The sequence below is a fragment of the Rhinolophus ferrumequinum genome, assembly GCF_004115265.2.
Source record: "Rhinolophus ferrumequinum isolate MPI-CBG mRhiFer1 chromosome 5 unlocalized genomic scaffold, mRhiFer1_v1.p scaffold_110_arrow_ctg1, whole genome shotgun sequence".
In the NCBI taxonomy this organism is placed as follows: domain Eukaryota; kingdom Metazoa; phylum Chordata; class Mammalia; order Chiroptera; family Rhinolophidae; genus Rhinolophus; species Rhinolophus ferrumequinum.
The window spans coordinates 8,045,841-8,060,162 of NW_022680355.1; the positions used below are offsets into that span (position 1 = coordinate 8,045,841).

Here is a 14,322-nt window from a genome sequence, read left to right on the forward strand (position 1 = left end):
CCGGCAGCAGGCAGCAGAAGGCCTCATTGTATCCTAGCTCTTTGTAGAGCTACCCCAGGCCCGGTACTGGTGGCAGTCATCCTCAGTTCTCAGCGTGGCCTCTCCCACAGACCCCCAGATCCAACACAAGTAGTGACCAACTGTGGATTACTTTGTAGCTCCCACCAGGTAGTCCCAGCCAGTCACAGGCAGTGGGTGACCTGGGCCTGCACTGGAGCCCCTCCCAAGAGGCCCCTGAACCAACATAATTGGAGGTTGGCTTCAAACCACAGCAGAGCACCACCCAATTAGCCCCATAAGTGGCACACCCACAGGGCAGTCTCAACAGGCACCACAGCCCACTGGGGAGAATCCCACTCTGTGTGATAAGCCCCCCAGCACAGCAGCCCATAAGCTACGAACATGGCCAAATCCCACAGCCAATCAGCCTGAGTGTCAATCTCACCCACTGACATGCCAATAGCAATCAAGGCTTAAATATAACAGGAGGGCACACACAACCCATACAAGGTACACTCCTGGAGCACCCGGAGCAGGTGACCAGGGAGACTGTGCCACTGGGCCCCACAGGGCACTTACTACATAAGGCAACCTGGCAAAAGACGTAGCAGATCTACCTAATATATATAGACAAACAAAGAGGCACGCAAAATGAGGAAACAAAAAATTACATCCAAACTGAAAGAACAGGAGAAAACTCCAGAAAAAGAACTAAATGGAATGGAGGCAAGTTCAAAACCAGAGACAAGTTCAAAACAATGGTTATAAGGATGCTCAAGGAACTTAGTGAGAACTTCAACAAAGAGATAACAAGCATAAAAAAGACTTTAGGCTGCTCGGCCCGCTCTGCTCCTGTTGGGGCATGTGCGGGCCTGTGTGTATAGGGAAATGGAGCAAGGGCTGCCTGATGGGCAGCCCTAAGCCCTCTGGCCGAGGTTCCGCCGCTTCTGCCGCCAGCAGCCTCCTTCTCTGGACCTAGCAAATGTGCAATACCAACATGTCTGTGTCTGCTGATGATGCTGTAAGCACCTTACAGATTCCAGCTTCGGAACAAGAGACCCTGGTTAGACCAAAGGCATTGCTTTTGAAGTTGTTAAAATCTGTTGATGCACAAAAAGACACGTATACTATGAAAGCGGTTATATTTTATCTTAGCCAGTATACTATGAATAAACGATTATATGATGAGAAGCAACAGCATATTGTGTATTGTTCAAATGATCTTCTAGGGGATTTGTTTGGCGAAAAAGAACACAGGAGAATATATACAATGATCTACAGGAACTTAGTAATAGTCAACCAGCAGGAACCATCAGATTCAGGTACATCTGTGAGAAAAAGCAGGTATCACCTTGAAGGTGGGAGTGATCAAAAGGACCCTATGCAAGAGCTACAGGAAGAGAAACCTTCATCTTCACATTCGGTTTCCAGACTATCTACCTCATCTAGGAGGAGAACAATTAGTGAGACAGAAGAAAATTCAGATGAATTACCTGGTGAACAACAAAGAAAGCGCCACAAATCTGATAGTATTTCCTTTTCCTTTGATGAAAGCCTTTTCCTTTGTGAAAGTATGTGCAATAAAGGAGGTACGTTGTCAAAGAAGCAGTAGCAGTGAATCAACAGGGACTCCATCAAATCCGGATTTTGATGCTGGTGTAAGTGAACATTCAGGTGATTGGTTGGATCTGGATTCAGTTTCAGATCGATTCAGTGTAGAATTTGAGGTTGAGTCTTTCAATTCAGAGGATTATAATCTTAGTGAAGAAGGAACTCTCAGGTAAAGATGATGAGATGTATCAAGTTACTGTGTATCAGGCCGGGGAGAGTGATACAGATTCATTTGAAGATGATCTTGAAATTTCCTTAGCTGACTATTGGAAGTGTACTTCATGCAGTGAAATAAATCCTCCCCTTCCACCACATTGCAACAGATGTTGGGCGCTTCGTGAGATTGGCCTGCATGAAGACAAGGGAAAATGCCTGAGAAAACCGAACTAGAAAACTCAAACAAAGAGAAAAGGGGCTTTGATGTCCTGATTGTAAAAAATAATACAGTGAATGATTCCCAAGAATCATGTGTTTGAGGAAAATGATGAAAAGATCACACAAACCTCCCAATCCCAAGGAAAGTAAGGACTACTCTCAGTCATCAACTTCTGGTAGCATCATTTATAGCAGCCAAGAGGATGTCAAAGAGTTTGAGAGGGGAAGAAACATAAGACAAAGAAGAAAGTGTGGAATCTAGTTTTCCCCTTAATGCCTCTGAACCTTGTGTGATTTGCCAAGGGCGACCTAAAAATGGCTGCATTGTCCATGGCCAAAACAGGACATCTTACGTCATGCTTTACATGTGCAAAGAAGCTAAAGAAAAGGAATACGCCCTGCCCATTATGTAGACAGCCAATTCAAATGATTGTGCTAACTTATTTCTCCTAGTCTATAAAAGTAGAATTATATATTTCTAACTATATAACCCTAAACACTTAGACATGAAATTTTATTTTTCACATGTATCAAAGCAAGAAGTAGCCTTAGTACATGTAGACTTGTTTTCTGTAGTGTAATAGTCCCTACTTTGTAAGAGGGAATAGTTAATATTTATTTCTTTAGTGAAAACTTCACTTCTGTTTATATTTATATTAGGTTTTAATGTAATTTGAATTGGATACATAGCTCACCCTTTATCCCTGCCCCCCATATTTTAAATAATTTCCACTTTCTTAAAAGATCCCAGTCAGATCTTTTTTTTTTTTTTAAATGCTGTCAATAAAACATTTAAATGTAACTTATTTAGTTACTGGCCTTTGCTTAAAGCCAGTATTAGAAGCCAGTGAATTCACCAACGACTAATTGAGAAATTTAATAAACAGAAGGACTGTTTATTTTTAAACTAGCTGGAAATGTCAGAACTTCTAAGTTGTCTAGAAATAACATCACTTTTTTTAAAGAATGATAGGGTCAGAACATAGGATTCTAAAAATATCAAATGCATGAATTAATATCTTGATTTTGCACAGCTAATTTTTGTGTCAGTTACTAATGGTACATAAAAACAAAACCTATACACACATATATGACTTACCCATATACATGTAAATAGGAAAAAAATGGCTGAAGCAATCAGTACCTTAGCCAAAGAGTGGTCTTCCAATACAGTAAAACTTTAATAATTTAGGATTTGTAATACTTTAAGTATAGAAATAGAATTGATCCTTTCTGAGCAGAGTTAGTATTAAAAATGAGATTATAAACATTTAGGATATACAATAATTATGTTATTTAGAAAACATTCACATCTGCAACATTTACGATGCATTAATGTTGTCTTGAATGTCTAAATTTTTGTGTTAGTGTACATAAATTTATTGATTTATGAATAAACAATTATTAAATGACAAAAAAAAAAAGACTTAAAAACCATAAAAAAGAACCAATGAGAAGTGGAGAATACAATCACTAAAATGAAGAATGCACTAGAAGGAATCACCAGCAGACTAGATGAAGCAGAGGACTGAATCAACAATTTGGAATACAACATAGCAGAAAACACTCACTAGAAACAGTCAAAGGAAAAGAAATTTTTTTTAAATGAGGATAGTTTAAGAGACCTCTGGGACAACATCAAGTGTATCAACATTCTCATCATCGGGGACCAGAAGGAGAAGAGAGAAAGTAAGGAATTGAGAAACTATTTGAAGAAATAATGACTGAAAACTTTCCTAACCTGATGAAAGAAATAGACATACAAGTCCAGGAAGCACAAAGAGTCCCAAACAAGATGAACCCAAAGAGGCCCATACCAAGACACATTATAAGTAAAATTGCAAAGGTTAAAGACGAGACAATCCTAAAAGCAGCAAGAGAAAGGCAACTAGTAACTCATAAGGGAGCTCCCATAAGACTGTCTGATTTCTCAGCAAAAGCTTTACAAGCCAGAAGGGATTTGCAGGAAATATTCAAAGTGATGAAAACAAAAGGATCTACAACCAAGACCACTCTACCCAGCAAGGCTATCATTTAAAATCGAAGGACAGAAAAAGAGCTTCCCAGACAAGAAAAGGCTAAAGGAATTCATCACCAACAAATCAGTGCTGCAAGAAATGTTAGAGGGACTTCTTTAAGACAAAAAAAAAAAAAAGATAAAAAATATGAATAATAAAATGGCAATAGTTACGTATCTATCAACAATTATTTTTTATGTAAATTGATTAAATGATTTGATCAAAAACATCAAAACGCTTACATATGCTGCCTACAAGAGACTCACTTCAGATTGGAAGACACACACAGACTGAAAGTAAAGTGATAGAAGAAGATATTTCATGAGAATGGAAATGGAAAAAAATAAAAACAAAAAAACCTGGGGTGGCAATACTTATACCAGACAAAATAGACTTTAAAATAAGAGACATAAAAGGATCCAGTAATCCACTTCTGGGTTTCTACGTGAAGAAACCCAAAACGCTACTTCAAGAAGACGTGTTCATCCATATAGTCATTGCAGCATTGTTTACAATAGCCGAGAGGTGGAGGCAGCCTGGGTGTCCGTCGATGGATGAATGGATGAAGAGGAGGTGATACATATATACAATGGAATATTGCTCGGCCATGGAAGGGAATGGGTTATTGCCTTCTGCAGTGGCACAAATGTACGTGGAGGGTATTGTGCTGAGTGGAGTATGTCAGATAGAGAAAGACAGATGCAATGTGATTTCACTTATATGTGGAATCTAAAGAACAAAATAAATAAAATAGAAACATACTCACAGATACAAAGAACATTTTGGTGGTTGCCAGATGGGAGGGGGTTTGTGGAGGTGGGTGAAAAAGGGGAAGGGATTAAGAAGTACAAATTGGTTGTTACAAAGTAGTCATGGGGATATAGGGTATAGCAGAAGGAATATAATCAATAATAACAATAATTATGTATGATGTCAGATGGGTACTAGATTTATCAAGCTGATAAATGGGAGGGGAGTTGGGGGCCAAGATGAAAAAGGTGAAGGCATTAAGAAGTATAAATTGGTAGTTACAAAATAGTAAACGGGATGTAAAGTAAAGCATAGGGAATATATAGTCAATAATATGGTAATAGCTATGTACAGTACTAGAGTAGTCAGGGGGATCATTTCTTAAATCATACAAATGTTTCACCACTATGCTGTACACCTGAAATTAATACAAAATAATATCAAATGTTAACTGTAATTGAAAAATTTAAAAAAGGGGGGGGAAGGTGAAGGTGAATAAAAGGTTCAAATTTCCAGTATAAAACAAGTAAGTCATGGGGGGATGTAACGTACAGCATAGGGCATATAGTCAATGATATTGTGACAGTGTGGTACAGTGTCGTATGGTTGCTAGACTTATGGTGGTCACTTCTTTAGGTTATAAATGTTGAACAACTGAGGTGTACACCTGAAACTGATATAATATTGTATGTTAATTATAGTTTTTAATAAAAATCTTAAAAAAAAAAAGAACTTAGCCCCATCCATGTTCATTCAATAATTACTTTCCATTGTCATAGTTAACGATGGAGATGATATACTAAGGACAACCTCTATAACTGCCTAGGTAGGACTCTTAGTAATTGAATTATTTTAAAATGAAAATGACACAACGAACACATTCAAATTCAGTTGTATGCACAAGTTCTCATGTCTGTTAAAAATTTTGTCACACTCTTTCATAGTTATACTTTCTGTTGTTCAACATGTTTAATTACATCATGTGCTTATACGTTATAATGAGATTGGGTTTTTAGAAAGTAATGACCATGTTTTCCTCGAGTTTCAAGACTGTATATGGCATGGTCTACTGAGATCACGAAGTATGGAGACCTGGCTGTTCAGAACTGAGAGGAGGAAGGGGAAAGAGGAAATCTTAGGATTCCAGGAAGGAATGAACGGATCTCTGAGCTGGCCATGAGACTCCACAGATGAAACAACTCTGTACAACCAGTGTGATCCTTATGACCACAGGGTGATTATTTGGCAAGTCCAGATGTACACCTCTTCCCAGTGGGAATTTCTTCAGTGTTGAAGAGAACTATGCTTCCTATCTGAACTGGAAGAACACGAGCCCATCTCCTGGCATCTACAGGAGCACCGTGCTCACAGTACTCCATAAAAAGCAGTTGTTACAATGATATGTTTGTCAGGAACTGACACTTGAATGCTTCACATTCTGGAGAAAACTAAAGCTGTCAAGTGTAACATAGAAGATTTTTTTTGTTTACATATTTATATCCCACCTTGTTCTACAACAAGAAAATATGAACAGAAAGTCAGGGTGAAAGGGTGGAATGGGAAGATATGACCAGAAGGTCCTATGCGATTTCTCAAATTGGAGACTTAGGCCAGAAATTGGTCCCTGGGTTTTCCAGCAGCCAAAGAAAAATAGGAGAAATGAAAAGTTGTTATTGGCTATGAAAAGAAAACATACTAAAACATACCAAAAGAAAACATCCAAAGAAAAGTTTTTCCCAGTCTTGGGTTAAAAGAACTTTCCAGCACGTACATTCCTCTTGGCAGCACCCTGGCCTCGTTGAGTTAACCTCATCCTTCCAGTGGAGCCCATCAGGGCACAAACACTGGAGCTGGAGTCAAAAGTCCTGTATTTGAGTGGTGGGCCTAGTTAGGTGATCTAGGATCAGTCACTGGCCTCTTATAAAGTAGCAAAACACACTCCACAACTGGCATGAAAATTAAGATGAGATGAAGGAAGATCACAAAGTGCTGTTCAAAGGCAAGGCAACGGAAAATCATGTTTTCTTTATTATTGTTTCAGCCTTCCTTGCCACAAATGTCATACCTGACCGCCCCGCACACCCTCCTGGGTCTCAGCGTTCCCCAGGAGCTCTCTTCTTCTCTGAATTCAAAACCAGCCTGCATCCTGGAGAGCTAATTCACTTTGGGGGCTTGCTGTCTGTGATCAGTAAGTGTGAGCAGTCCCTGATTTATTACATACAGCCCTTCTCAAATTCAATGTCTTGATCAGCAAGTCAGGAATTAATCAGGAGAAACCCATTCATGTGTTCATTTGTCACAATTTATACTTTTTGCCCCCTGTCATTCCATCCATCCTTTCTCAGCATCCTTTTATCATGGTGCAGCCTGACACCCACCTCACAAAGGTGCTGCACACACAATCTAGGGCAGAGCACTGGCAATGAATGCAATTTTATTTTGTGTACTCGTTTATTAAAGTCATTAACCTTTGTTCCTAAAGCTACATAGAAATAATGTCAATTGCTTACTTTAAGAAGTTCAATATAATAAAAACATTGTTTAAAACCCCAAATCCCCAAATTAATTATGGGGAAAAGTGTTCCAAAGCCAAAGTGGAAATGTGACCAAATGACCACCAGAAACAGAGGCTCAGACTTGTAACTAATATGCTAACATTATTGGACGTTGTCTATTTTTACTTTGTTGGGCGTGCTGCAACTAAGCTGCCTAAGATGATAAAATCTCCTCACTAAAACAAGGGAACTCATACAAAACAAAAGAAGACCGGGTTACCATTTCTGGTTCTGTAATTTTTCATCAGCTCTGCTTCTTCTTCTCATAACACACGGGGACAGTTTCTCCAAGTGAGAGGAGCTCAATGGCTCAAGTTTGTAAGATACATGAGTGCATTTCATCCATGAGGTCACCATTTGGAAAACTGCTGTTCCAACACACTAACCATAGGTGAATATAAATGATACTTTCTTCATACTTAAAGAGACAAGATGTCTTCTATTTAAGGAATTTCTTCCATTTATGACAATATCCATCCCAGATACCAGTAATTTCCCTCTAGTTTTTGAAGACAAGAGATGAAAAAGGAAATATACTAATACTTCATGTATCTGAAAAAATTTTGATAACTCATAATTTTCTAGATCTAATAACTTTGCTTCTTTAACTCATTTGCTGTGAGGTTCTGATATATCCGAATGAATATTTCCATCCGCTGCTTGAGGTGTTCGAGTTTACCCCATGAGCTCAAATAAATTTTTCCTTCTACTGCAGAATTCAAGTATGTATGCATAAATAGTCAAAATATCAACTTTTAATTTTTTGTGATATTTTGACACGTTTTGAAAAAAAACTTCAAATCCATCAAAACAGTGAAAGGATTAAAATCCCAAACTTAGAAAAAAAAAATCAGCCATGGTGCATGGCAATCTTTCTGAAATGAATTAAACATGTAAATGATTTACCAAGGAATTTCAATTATTTGAGAATTCCAAGATATTTTTGCCTCAACCACAGCTTTCAGTGGTGCTGTGTCAACTTAATTTTTCCCTTCTCCTAATGACATCTGAGGCAGAATCCATAATTTCTGGTTACTTTCAGTTATCAAAACATAGTCGGGTCAATTCAAAGCTCCTTCTGTCCCCGGTACAGGCTAGGTTTGGGGACCAAGGGCTTGGAGTGGTTTGCTTGTCCGTTCTTTTTCCCACCCTGGCATGTTAGATGTAGTTGGGGAGTGGAGAGGGGGTGCTGGCCCCACTTCTGGGTCTACTTGCTCCTGGTATGGAGGTACAGGAAGGCTAGGAAGTTCCACTGGAGCACTGTGCTCACAGCACTTGGTAAGTAGCAGTTGTTATAAGAATGAAATGCTGGCTGAATGCCTTACAATAACACTGTACATAGCTGGATGTTCATTCAAGTGCAAGTGAACCAATGGATTTGACATGTTGTTTAGAATTCAAAATGACAGCTCTCTGGTCTGCCTTTGGTTTGGTCTAAAACTGGTCACCTAGACTGATGTAGAGGCCACATGAGTCGTTTAAGCCCTTTCATTGGATGGTGTCCAGCTTCATCTCAGCCTTCCGGTCACTGAGGATCCCTCAGAGCAATAATCTGATCGCCCTTTAGCCTCTCCAGCTGTCCATTTTTCCAGGATGGATCACCCCATTATTTGGCTCAGTGGCCTCTTGGGAAGCCTCACAACTCTTATCCATACACCTTCATGTGGCGCCATGGGAAGGACGAGGATACTTTTTCCTTCTCTCATGAAGCACAGAAAAGTTGGTTGGGGTGGGTTGTACCCCACTCTTCCCAGGCTATTACCACGGCACAGAGTACTCCACTGGACCTTCCTCCTTCAGAACACTCTAGACAAAAAATTGGCAACAGCCCCCCTGTGACAGTATGCCTCAAACTCCAGAGAGTTCATGTCAAATATTCTTAAGAATTCTCTCACCACTCTGCTCTGACTTGTTAAACCTCCAGCCAGGGAATCAAAGGCAAGCCTCCCCTATTTCTATAAATAATTATCTTGGGTAAAAGGAGAGAATTAATTTAAAGAAAAGGAAGGCAGAGTTTGCTTAAGTCCTTTTCTGGACCACATTTGATCTGATCAAGAGGTAGACGAGAATAAAAGTCCTCAGAAAAAGAACCAGAATGTTGTTTCACTTTTCTGAGAAAGAGAAAAGTGTAACTTCTAAAAAGTTGACTATGAAGAAGAAAAAGGAACACACTGGTTCATGCGACCTTCTAGATTGTCATTGTTTATCACTGTGTAAGTGCCATGGTTTGCTCTTTCATTGTTTGGGAACCACACTGTCTCTTAGCCTTACAAAAGAAAGCTCCTTATGCACATATCTTACAACACAGGAAAATATTACCTCATGGCCCAAAAAGAACCTTCAGCTGGCTTAACTTGTCAGGCATTAGTATGTTAGGATTGATGGAGTGTTCCTCAGGGAAAAATCAATAAATGTGCAGCATGACTGAAGCTTTTCATTAATGGTGTGTGTATGTGTGCACGTCCATGCTTGTGTGTGTATGTGTGTGTGTGTGTGTGTGTGTGTGTGTGTGTTGTGTTAAAAATTTTGACTTACATAGTTTGGTCAATGACCAAACTCTAGTTAGAAAAGTAAATAACAGAACGTTCCCCTGAGGAGATGGCCTAACAAACCAGAGCTAAGGCAAGCATGTCATATCAACTATTAACTGTAAATATCTGTTTCAGCACAGTGTGGCACTCAAAAAAATCTTGCTGACATTACTAGACTACATAGATACTCTAACAGAAAAGGATTCCTTACTCTTGCATATAATAAGTACTGGAAAAATGTAGGTACCATGAGTAAATATCTACAATATTGGTGAATTAAAGTATTAACCAATCTATTACCTTTTAAAGACTAATTAAATACTGGTTACTCTGGTGATGTTATTTGTTGGGAATCTCATTATCCTCAGCTATCTCACCTAAATGTTCAATATTCTTTGTTTATCTTAAAGTGACATACCTGCAAAAGATAGGTAGAAATTCAGATGTGATCACATCTCAGGTTTTATTCTTTATCAGAACAGAATAAAGCAGAACAGTAGGGTTCTTCTAAAGGCACATTAAACTTTGGCCACATGGCGTTCTGATCACATGATCACCACATATTAACCTAGATGTAAATTTGTACAATAAACTAGAAATTTTATGCCAGTAAAAGTATTTTTCATGCAGCAAGTCCAACCCCTGGGGGCTTGATGAGGGTTTTCCTTCCTGCCTGTGTGAGGTTCCCACTCTTTCAGCTTGACTTCTTCAAGACCTGTTTCAAATCTCACCTCCTCTAGGAAATGGGAGTTGCAAATTCAAAGTTAGAAGCTATAACAATCATGGTGATGACAGAAAAAACTTTTTTGCAATTGGTTGTTATGTCTTTTTTAATAAACTATTTATTTTGGAATAAGTTTATATTTACAGAGAAGTTGCAAAGATAATATTAATACAAAGTAATGCCATGTACTCAAAAATTTATCCACAACTAATAGTAACCACAAAACAATATAGTTCAGAGGCCAGATGTAAGGCTAGAACCTGGGCTGAGGTTATATTTAAGGAACTCCACCACTGGAGTGGCAACGGTTTGCAGGCAGGTGAAAGCATATCAGGTTAATGCTATTTATAAAATCCTAAATCAGAATAAGTACCATAGGTTTGCACAGTTAATAAAAATAGATAAAAACGTTTGGCTCCTATCATATCCAACCCCCTTGGAGAAGCAATATTAGCCTTTAACAATGGTTAAGAGAGCACATGAAATGGAGCCTGGCATTTGGAATATCAGATTCTAACTACCACCACCACCCCCACTATTAGTTATGGAACCTGTGAAGTTAGTTCCCTCTGTGAACTTGAATTGCTTCATCTGTGAAAGAGGAACAGGAATCGTATTTATTTCCTATTGATAACAAGCAGTGCCTCATCATTGGGGAGTTAAATAAGATTAAGTATCACAGGGCTCGGTAGAGTGCCTGGAATTCAAAGACTGTTAGAACCACATCATTGGTTCTTATTTACTTTCTCACCTAAAGTCGTCCCCACAAATAGCCTGCTTGTTCTCTCCACTTGCTCTGCTACTCTTGCTTTGAAGGCTTTCCTTCCAGCTTCAAATAACTACCTAGCTCCATACCTACCTCCAATCTCGCTTCTTCTATAAAACTCTGACTTTCCCAGCTTACCCACAATTATATTTCCACTTGTGTGATCTACATCTTGACTGCCCACCTTGTTTAGAGACGCCATGAAGACAGAAATAATATCATGTCCGTGATTTTATGACCTTTCACAAGCACTTACTAACTACTTGTTTACTTCTGTTCTTAAATGAGATAACAGTTATATAGTATTGAGAATTTACAGGTAATGCCTCTTTAAATCATAATTTGAACATATGAAGTTCTATAAAATTATAATAAGTAATCAAGAAGCAAGTGATTTTTATTCAAGTGAACATTATTTATTTACAAAGGCATAAAAATAGATGATACCCTATGTGGATAATTACTAGATTTATGTGAACTTGACTTTCAGAGAAATGGTGTGTGATGTTCTGCTTTTTAGTTTGCAATTCAGTCATCCAAAAGCCCAGTGAGATCTGGGTAAATAAACAGAAGTGAGGAAAAATGTAATCAAAATAGACTGCAAAAGCCTGCTTATTCAGCTGTTAAGATATGCAGTAAAATGGATACTTTTAAATGAAAAGTATACATTTGTTATAACAAAAAATGAGCATGTCCAATTAAAACATGGGCCTTAAGAGCGATAAACCAAGAATTAAGAAAGTTAATTAATTTATTCAAGACAAAAATGATGTGATTATTTTAGTCATTTCTCTTTCACCATGGCCCTCCTACCGGGTTCTCCAGTGAATAAAGCTCATTGAAACACAGATCTACCTCTAATAAGACAAGGAAACCAGAACGGGTGACTCTTTCATCTGCGTAGTGAAGCATAAAGAATCTACACTGAAGTTCAGAAAACACAAGCTATCAATTTGCTTCTAGTCCTTTAGGTGTGTGATACTGGTGGAAACGTCAGCCTCTCCAGACCTCATGTGGTGAAAATATAAAGGAAGAGATTGAATCTGATGACTCCTGAGGACCTATTCTAACATTCAGCACAATACTTGCATAGCCTTGGGAATATAAACTCCTATTATACTATGTATTCAAGTTCTTTATTACGAATGTTAAGATGATTGCATCTTTAAAACATTATTTCATGAACCTCTAATGGGCTGACTACCTTCTAGCTTGGTGGTGGTGTGGACAAATTTAAAGGTGGGGTTTCACTTTAATTGTGATCAAATATTCAGGGTATAGACCATAAAAATCCTGCTATTTGCTTGGGATCAAAATGCTTTCCTAGGGGCGGCCGGATGGCTCAGTCAGTTAGAGCGCAAGCTCTCAACAACAAGGTTGCCGGTTCAATTCCCACATGGGATGATGGGCTGCGCCCCCTGCAACTAAGATTGAAAATGGCGACTGGACTTGGAGCTGAGCTGCGCCCTCCACAACTAGACTGAAGGACAACGACTTGGAGCTGAGTGGCCCTGGGGAAACACACTGTTCCCCAATATTCCCCAATAAAAATTTTTTTAAAATTATTTCCCACACTAGAAAAGGAATTGGAAGGCTCGGGGAACTGAGGAAGCTTGAATTGGAGTCTTTTGGCCTTCTCTGGGCCAAAAGCATGGTTTTGAGACCACTCTTGATTAGTGAGACAGAAGAATATTTATATGGACATGACCATGGAAATGGGATGAAAATAATGTAAGCAAGTTTTCTCCTAGCTATGTTTACCTGGGCTTTCTAAACCTAGCTGTTTATATTCTTCATATCCATAAACCTCTCTCTGATGCCCCTTAAGTAAAATTCTAGTATACGCAGATTTACTACTGAATAAAAATTTTCTTCAGTTGCCAAAATCATAAATTGCATACAAGCAAACCTTGAGTCACTCCTTTTAAAGAGAATTTTAAAAAGAAAAATTGGATACAGGGAAGAGGAAAGGAGAACAAAATGAAAGAGCAGAAATTTTTTTAGTGTCACCTTAGGAAAACGAATGGACAAATGAAAATATAGTACTTCTTCCGCAAAACATGAAGACTTATGTTTTTAAGAACTCCCGCGCTTACTTTTGATTCTGTTCATGGTGAAGTAACAAGTATCAGATTCACACTCCCAACATAAAAGTGACAAAATTGGCCAAAATGCATATATGAATCAATTGTTTTCAGGCAGTAGACAACTGACCTCCCAGGGTCGTAATCTTTGAAAGAAAGAAAAAGCACATTCCCTCTGGAATCTGCCTGGGGGCACGTTCCAAGTCTGTGCACAAGCAAGTAGAACACAGACAGCAGTGGTCAGATTGGGCGGAGGAAACAGATTGGGCTCAAGAATTTTAACGTGGCTAAAATTTGTGGGACAGAAACATAGAGAAGGGAGCTTCACATAGGAGTTCCAGAAACCTTGAATTCTCAGAGTTCTCTTGAGTCTTTAGCTTAGGACTAAGCTATGCATGCGCAAAAGGAGACCGTGTGGGGCGGAGAAAAGTGGCTTGAGGCTTCTGAACATGAAAATATGCTGTGTTTCCCTGAAAATAAGACCTAACCGGAAAATAAGCCCTAGCATGTTTTTTCAGGATGACATCTCCTGAACATAAGCCCTGATGTGTCTTTTGGAGTAAAATTTAATATAAGACCCAGTCTCATTTTTGGGGAAATACGGTAGAGGTATTAGGTTGGTGCAAAAGTAATAGGGCTTTTTTGCAATTATTTTAATCTGTTAAACCGCAATTACTTTTGCACCAATCTAATACTATATTTTCATTTGTTCATTCATTTCCAGGGGTCATGCAAGGCTGGAAGATGTTGGAGTTCCAACCAGCCAGAGTGAAGAGAAGTTGTTGAACACCAACTTCAGGCATTCAGCCAAGAGCCTAGAAGGCCACATCTAAAGCAAAGATGACCAACACCTCCTCTACAAAGCCTGTCATAAGTCTCAACAGGATCAAACTGACCCTTCAGTAATC

The 14,322-nt window shown here is 38.7% G+C and overlaps 1 pseudogene; it reads left to right on the top strand.

Annotated features, from left to right (window-relative positions):
- Window positions 1-982: 982 nt before the first annotated feature.
- On the top strand, window positions 983-2,439 carry LOC117019228 (E3 ubiquitin-protein ligase Mdm2-like; annotated as a pseudogene).
- Window positions 2,440-14,322: the final 11,883 nt, after the last annotated feature.